Source organism: Apium graveolens, chromosome 10, assembly GCF_009905375.1.
Source record: "Apium graveolens cultivar Ventura chromosome 10, ASM990537v1, whole genome shotgun sequence".
Classification (NCBI taxonomy): domain Eukaryota; kingdom Viridiplantae; phylum Streptophyta; class Magnoliopsida; order Apiales; family Apiaceae; genus Apium; species Apium graveolens.
The window spans coordinates 220,742,205-220,750,940 of record NC_133656.1 but is presented as its reverse complement, the minus strand read 5'-3'; the positions used below and the strand labels follow the sequence as shown (position 1 = coordinate 220,750,940).

Sequence of the window (8,736 nt, the reverse complement as noted above, 5' to 3'; positions counted from 1 at the left end):
AAAATGTTGCTATAAATTGAATTTGCAACTTCTTCACTCATATAGTCTCAAATTCGTTACCATAAGCCCTTATGGCAACCGCTTATGGCAACGAGACCAAACGTTACGCCTAATTTTTCAAAATATGTTGTCATAGACCTTATTACAATGGATTTGTGCCATATAGCAACACTTTTTTAAAGTTATTATAGGCAATCTATGATGTAGTGTAAATGATGAAAGAGATATTTTACATATCCCAAAAAAAAATTTCAAATATTTGTCTATACTGTGATGTCAATATATAAATGTTACCTTTCTTAATAATAATATGTGATCTTACATATATGCGCTCCCAAATCAAATTTTGTCATATGTTATGCTGCATCAGTTAACGAAAATTTGGGAAATGTACTTAAGATCCCCCAAATCAAAATTTGTAATATATTATGTCATATCATTTAGTGAAAATTTGTGAAGTGTATTTGGGACTACTCATTATAAAATTCTAATAAATTTCAAATTTTTGCTAATATATAAAATCTCTAGTAGACGCTGATGTTTATTAAATAAAAAAATACTAAAAAAGAAATGGATATTGATAATAGTTCTTAACTAACAAATGGACACTAGTTGGACTTGCAACAAAAACTAGAATATTATTTTAGAAGGCCGCTGCGAAACGTGTCTTAGAAAACTAGTTCATTATAAAAGTATGCTAGAGTTATTTTTTTGCAGATTTTTCTAAAATTAAAAAGTAGAAAAATTAGGTTGCTTGCAAGTTTTATTTTACTTATCAAAAATTACAATTAGCTTATATTGTTCTAAATATATTATCATCGTTCGTAATATTCTCCTAAAATTTATATAAAATATTTCATTAAATTTTTTGAAATCAACTTACCATTATATTCTCCTAAAACTTCTATGTTCTATTTAAATCAACTTACCATTAAATTTCGTTTTTGCTACAATTTCTTCTCTTTTTCCTAAAATCAACTTACTATTTTCTATTTTTTTACCCTATGAAATATTATAAAGACGGATATCTATAGATATTTATCATCATTCGTAATATTCTCCTAAAGTTTATACAACATCTTCCATTATGATTTTTAAAATCAAATTTGTCATCATAATATTCTTCTAAAACTTCTACTTTCTATTTATATCAACTTAGCATCTTCATATTTTTCTAAATTTCTTTTTTAATATCATTTCTCCTTTTTTTCTTAAAATCGACTTATTATATTATATTTTCCTGAATTTATTCTTTTATTTTTTATCCTATAAAATATTACAAAGACAATTATCTATAAATATGTTTTCTCAATATTTTTTAAAATCGTTATATAGTTATATTACGTGTTACATGTGTTATAGTAAAGGAGAAAACGTCTCATATATATTTTTGGTAATTCTCTCAAATTTATATATTTAAATTAAAAAATATATTACATTGATTATTGACTAATAAATATGTAATTTTATGATATTATATTTATGAATAATGAGGCAGCGACTTATTGGAGTACATATGTTTAACAAGAGAAGGAATTTTTAAAGTTTTTGATTTATTACGTTTATTTTTTATTTTTATAATTTCATAATGACAAATATCAAATAAGAAATACACAAAATAAAAAAAACTCGAATATTATTTTAGAAGGCGCTGCGAAACGCGACTTATAGAAAACTAGTCATTATAAAAGTAAGCTAGAGTTATTTTTTCGCAGTTTTTTCTAAAAGTAAAAAGGAGAAAAATTAGGCCGCTTGCTAGTTTTATTTTCGAATTGATTTTTTCTAAAAGATAATTGGACTAGAAAATAGTTTTATTTTGGGGATCGATTTCACTTTCACTTTTTTTAATAATTACATTCACCTTTAGTTGTACAATAACATGCAAATCTGTAAATTGATTATTTTTTATATGAAAGATATCTAGCATTTCAACTAAATATCATCTTATTTACGGAATAAAAAATTGTTTATCAAAGCATAATTGAAGTAATCCCAATTTCCCATCCCATACATATACTTTTGGCAAGATAAAACATCGGTTGAAGTGATAGCGAATTAATACCCCGACTCCACCTGTATTTATACTACACCCATGACCCAACCCAGCACTCTCTGATCCGTTGTACGAGGAATCAAAGAAATTAAAAATAAGCTAAATTATGGCGGAGAACCACATTTCCTGGAGGATGATGATATAGAATGTAACAATGTTATGGTTAGTGGTAATATTATTATTGATAGTGATGACGACGACGAAATTAACCAAGTTGCTACAAAATCAGCATCATCCTCGACGTCTTTTATGTTCTCGCAGCAATGGCCTCGCAGTTTCAGGTATTATATATGTCATCATTTCTAATTCATTAGGAACGACTAAATGTTCGACATAGCTGCCCCCATGCAAAAATCAAGATGTGTTTGGTTATGGTTTTTTTTTTAATCTATATAGTTTATTAAATTTAAGCAGCAGGTTTATTTTGAACACTACAACTAAACGAGCTGTAACTTAACATGGCAACCATCATCACATGAACACCAACATTCTCAAATTTCTTCTTTCGGATTGAATTAGCATGTTTTAAAACATAGCGGATTGAATTTAGCTATTTTGAATGAAACTGTTTGATAAATAAATATTTCAATTAGCTGTTTGAATCTTCACTAGACAGTCTAGACACATGGACAATCACCTAGTAGAAAATAATATTGTAAATAACTTTTTCAAAATTAGTTTATTTGGTTCAAATCGCGATTTCTGTTAATTAACAAACACTAATATTAGAGGTTTTATTTGGTCAAATCTCTGATTTTGTTCAATAAGCTAAAAATTTTTCAAACCAATAACTTTCGAATACGCCTAAACTTATTCTCATTTCCAATTTTAGCTTTGCCATTTTCATCAATGAGTTATGTTTCTTATATCCACATAGTAGGAAAATTTGTTGGTAGGCTTTAGTTTTCTGTTAAAATTTAACAGTATGGATGACATGTACTATAGTACTTTTTTTAGCTGGTCTATAATACTAGATGCAATAGACTAATGCAAAGAGATGCCATGTATGTATCTTTTATTAGAGCTTGTTAGTGCATAGGAGGGTGGAGGCAACATGTGTATCATATGAAATCTAGCTCAATTGCCGTGATTGTATACATATATGCAACACAACTCTTATTACAAATCAAGGGGGCTGTATCCCTATAAAGTCTCTATATGATTCAGTAATAAAAATCAACTTTAAAATAGAATGAAGAATTTCACAACTTGCACTTATTATGTATACTAGCAGCAATCACTATAGTTTTCAGAATATGTGTTCCCCCTAGTACTATATCCGTGCCATTTGTGGATATATATATTGTTACACCATTTTCTTGTTAACAGGGAGGCAACAGATTCATACACAATTGCTGTTTCGCCAAATTTTGGGCTTATTAAACGTTCATCTTTCTTTGGACAATCAACTCACAATATCAGTGCTACAACTAGTTTTGATAATGATTTTAAGGCCCCGTTGCTGGGTGAAAATGTGGATACTTACAAGAAACAAGACTCGGATAGGATATCAAGATCTTCTTCATTAGAGAAAGCTTCATTGCATGAGGGTTCCTCCGAACAAACTCCTGTCAATCAAGGATGTAGCTTTACACAAACTATTTTTAATGGTATTGATCACAGTCTTAACCTGCAATTCTGCAATTGCTGTAAGCATGTTTTTTTACGTCCTCTGATACTTAAATACTGCAGAAGTTAATTCATATCAGAGACTTCTAGAGTATTTAAAGAAACTAGAGCAGAAGGTGTGATGACATACATATAATTTTATATGTTTAAAATCGAAAAACTATGCAAATGACTTAAATTTGCAAACTGTTGTATCTCTATCTTCAGATTAAATCAAGTGTTTGTTCTTTACTCGGACAGGAGTGAATGTGTTGGCTGGGGTTGGGCTTCTTTCCACACCTTATACAGTGAAACAAGCCGGATGGGCAAGCCTGGGAGTACTAGTTCTTTTTGCAGTTATATGCTGCTATACAGCTTCTCTCATGAGACATTGCTTTGAAAGCAAAAAAGGAATTTCAACATATCCTGACATAGGAGAAGCTGCATTTGGAAAATATGGACGGCTTTTTATATCTGTAAGTTACTCTATATCGTGTATGTTCTTTGGAACACTAACTAAAGGCTATCCATGAAGAATATTTCCGATGTACTTAAGACAATTAGTCATTATCTATACCATATCTTCCCCCTCTTTCTTTTGTGTCTATGATAAATTTTATGATATTTGTGCTTTCTACCATAATGCATTTAAAATAGTGACCATATATCAAGCTTGTTTCTGATCTGTTGTTCTATTTGTTTGATCAATTTCTCGTATATAATATCTCATGATTTTATGCTTTGGATTTTTCATGCAGATCGTTTTGTACACAGAACTATATGTAAGTACATACTTGTTCTAGTTTTAGAATCATAATTTGTAATTGAATCTCCTAATAATCTCATGCTTGCAGTCCTGCTGTGTAGAAATCGTCATTTTAGAAGGGGATAATCTTTCAATGTTATTTCCCGGAGCGTCCTTAAATTGGGCTGGTCTTAATCTGGACTCAATGCATTTCCTTGGCATTCTTGCTGCCATTGTTGTTTTACCAACTGTTTGGTTGAGAGACCTTAGAATAATCTCATACCTTTCAGGTGCCTTTTTTCCTCTAAATTCATTGTGAACAATAACATTCAGATATATTTTCTTAAATTCCGTTAACCCAAAGGACCTGTCTACAAATTTCTGCAGCTGGAGGAGTTCTAGCGACAATTGTGATTATTATTAGTGTGCTCTTCATTGGTACAGTAAACGGTATTGGATTTCATCAAACAGGCCAAGTGGTAAACTTGAGCGGGGTTCCTCTGGCAATTGGTATATGTGGATTTTGCTATACCGGACATTCTGTGTTTCCTAATATTTACCGATCAATGGCTGATAAAACAAAGTTTAGCAAGGCAATAATTATAAGGTAGAGTGCCTTTATTTCTCACCAATTAATGGATTGGAACAATTTTTTTATGAAATGCTACTCACTTTCCTGCTGCAGTTTTATATTGTGCGTTGCTGCGTATGGTGGTGTCGCACTCATGGGGTTTCTCATGTTTGGTCAAGGCACATTGTCTCAGATAACTTTAAATCTACCAGGCCATTTAGTTGCTTCAAAAGTTGCACTATGGACAACAGTAAGCTCCACTCCTTATTTTCCTTTGATTTTGCAGGCAAATTTACAGTGGTTTTACACCATGTGTTTCCTTTGTGCTTCTTTTGAAGTTATAGAGTACATTTTTACAGGTAATTAATCCATTGACGAAATATCCTTTTTGTGAAAAAAAATACATCACCATTTAGTTGGAATTTGTATTCATAATTTTGCATTAGATTATGAGCTTTATTATTTGTCGGAAATTATATTCCTCAACGTTGCTCAAGTTTGTGCTGTTAATAAACCCACTGGCCCGGAGTATAGAGGAGCTGCTGCCTGTTGGAGTTGCTGATGCTATATGGTGTTCAATTCTTCTCAGGACGGCACTTGTTGCCTCTTCTGTCTGTGTTGCATTTCTTCTTCCATTCTTTGGTATGCTTATGAACATATGTACTTATTCATATTCGTTGAATGGTAGCTTAACAAGAAACAGAAACCTTCTGTGATTGCACTTGTGATCAGATATACTTTGCATTGTTAAAAGTTGACACTGCCTTTAGAAGGTTAGCTCAAGTACAAAACCATTTAGATTAAACATGTGCAATGCATTAGTTTATCTTTTACAACAAACAAAAAGATAATTTGCAGTTTGCACTGTATCGACGCAAATTGAATTAGTGTCCTGCTTCTGCCACTTGGTTTACAGTTGGTGAGCATTAATCATTCAGTAAGACCATAAGTAATAGACAAGTAAACTTAACCAGGAATTTTGTGTTTATAACCAATCTACCTCGACATTGCAGGTCTAGTGATGGCTTTAATCAGGGTCTCTTCTAAGTGTTCTTGTGGTAAGACCTACTGCCAATAACAACGCATTCTTATTCACTTCTTTGGCTTTTATGTATCAAATGACATTTAATTTAAGCATGTACTCTAGGCAATGATTATGCCATGTTTGTGCTTCCTTAGCATTTCAGGGAAGAAAGCAACAAGGATGCAGGTAGAACTATTAGTATCTCTTTATATAGTACTACTAGTTTAGCATAAGTTCTCCTGCAACAAGAACTTTTGAACAACGTCTAATCTATTCATATTGAACATTTTTCACTCTTCCAGAAAGTCTTGAGTACAATAATTGTCGCGGTGGGTATTGTTAGTGCAGTCCTCGGAACTTGTTCTTCGTTGTCAGAGATTGCAAGGGAAAAGAAGAAGCGGTGTTAAGGGCATTAGGACAATGCTTGCATACTCTGATGAATTGGTGCTTGAGACAGGAAGTTTCTAAGCAAATGTGAAGTTTGGATTATTATTTTTAACCTGGGGTACATTTTCTTGTTCCTAGTTAAACACTCTCACAATCAAGTGCTAGCAAAAAAATAGTAGCATATCATTGTATGGACTATGAAGTTATTAGATTTATACAGTTAGATTTGACGGGGTTTTGCTAAATCTAGCGATTTTTGACGTATATCAGATTATAATACTTTCAAAAATGGAAAAATAGTGACGTAAATGGAAACTTAAATTGTTATAATATGACGACGCGGGGACGCTGGTCTGGGGGGATTAAAGCATTTTCACTCCTCAATATTTGTTGGGCTGTACTCACGCAACTAGAAAAACGGCATCACAACTTGTGGTATTCGGAGATTTCCTATTGCATGCAAATTGGCCCAATAGTTTCAAGAAAAAAGGGCCCTGTAGACCTTAAACTGGCCTAAACCTTATATCAACTTCGTATTGTCCTACAAATTTCTCAAAAAAATATTCCAAATAATGGAGAAATGGACCAAAATATCATTATTTTAGTAAAAAATATCCACATTGTAGCTTTTCAGAATTATGGCCCAAAATGTAATTTTATAACGGGGTATCGGGTAACGTTTTGAAAAAAGGGCAAAACAGTACACGAAGTACCGTTTTGCTACTTTTTTTTTACATTTTAATGGTAAAACGTTAGATCATCTAAATTTGTATGTTTTTTTTTTGTTTTTTTTTATTTGAGCTGTTTTTGTTATATTATTTAGGGGTCCGGAAACATCACTTAATGTTAGGTTTTCGATATTTCTTCTTATTTAATATTTTTTAAATTTAAGATTATACTGAAATTTAACAATTTTTAACATTTAGGGTTCAGCAATCCCTTTTTGGGTTTTAGAAATATTAAAAAAAATTAATAAATATTATACCTGATTTATGGTTTAGGGTTAAACACTAGGAACGAATAATGTAAATTTTAAATTAAATAATTTTAAATTTAAAAGTGTAACTTAAATTTAATAATTTTTAACATTTTAGGGTTTATCAATCCCATTTTGGGTTTTAGAAACAATTTAAATATTTTTTTTTAGTATTTTAGAAATTAATAATTTTTATTTTAGGTTAAAAATAATTTTTATTACAAAAATTATATGTGTAAAACGTTAAATAAAATGCTGTTTTGGGGTCAAAACGCTACATGATGTAATGTTCGGAACCAAAACACAACTTTAAGTAACGTTTTGCCACTTTTTAAAAATAAAAAAATCAATGATAATGTGCAACGAAGTCACATTTTAGGTTTTGAAAAAAAAAAAACAAAAACGTTACACGATTGTCCGTTATGAGATGACAAATAGGGTCTTAATTTTTCAAAAATGACAATTTGGACCGTAATTTACACCCAAAGTGATAAATAAAACCACCACCCCAAATAACGTTGGAATGCGTTATTATTATTTTTTGGGAAATTCTTAATAGTACCCTCTTAGAATTGGCTTTTTTTAATGGTACACAAAATAGTTTTAGATTCTGGATAGTACCATTCTATTGTTATGTCATTCTATTTTGTACCCGTATTGTTAACTTCTATTAGTCAAATGTTATAGTTTTGGTATTATTCGAAAAAGTCAATACTAGAAGGGCACAATTGATAATTTCTCGTAAATATGTTCCAGATTTTTTTTAATATTATTATTCTGAAAATATCATGCTTTTATTAATATATAATGTGTGTACGCGTATATATATAAAGGGTGATAATCCATTATAAACCAATTTAAAGTGGAAACTATAAGTTAAGGATGACTTCCAATTATTGGGTCATTAATATAATATAAATGATTAGTGATTAACGAATAAAGATTAAAGAACACGAATATGTACTAGGGCTGTGTATTCGATACTTCAATAACTGAACTGAACTATAATTTGGTTACCGAATAAGAGAAAATATCTTATCAGAAAAAGAAAAAATATCATATCTGAATCCACTCAATTTGATTGTCCCCAAATTATTCGAACATGTATCCCACATTTTAACCTAACCCCGACTTTAACAACTGATATTTAGCCGAATTTGTATGTTTAAATTTAGAGAATAATAGGATTAAAAAAATCATAATAATATTTAAAAGAAATTAATAATGGCACCATTCTATAATTGTCTTTTTTCCAACTAATATCCAAAATATAACGTTTGACTAACGGAGGTTAACGGTAGAGGTACCGTATAGAATGACATAATTTTAGAATGGTACCATCTGGAAGTCAAAAATATTTTGTGTACCATTT

The 8,736-nt window shown here is 30.7% G+C and overlaps 1 pseudogene; it reads left to right on the top strand.

The window, feature by feature from the left end:
• The first annotated feature begins 2,101 nt into the window (after nucleotides 1-2,101).
• Nucleotides 2,102-6,617, top strand: LOC141693372 (amino acid transporter AVT1A-like; annotated as a pseudogene).
• Nucleotides 6,618-8,736: the final 2,119 nt, after the last annotated feature.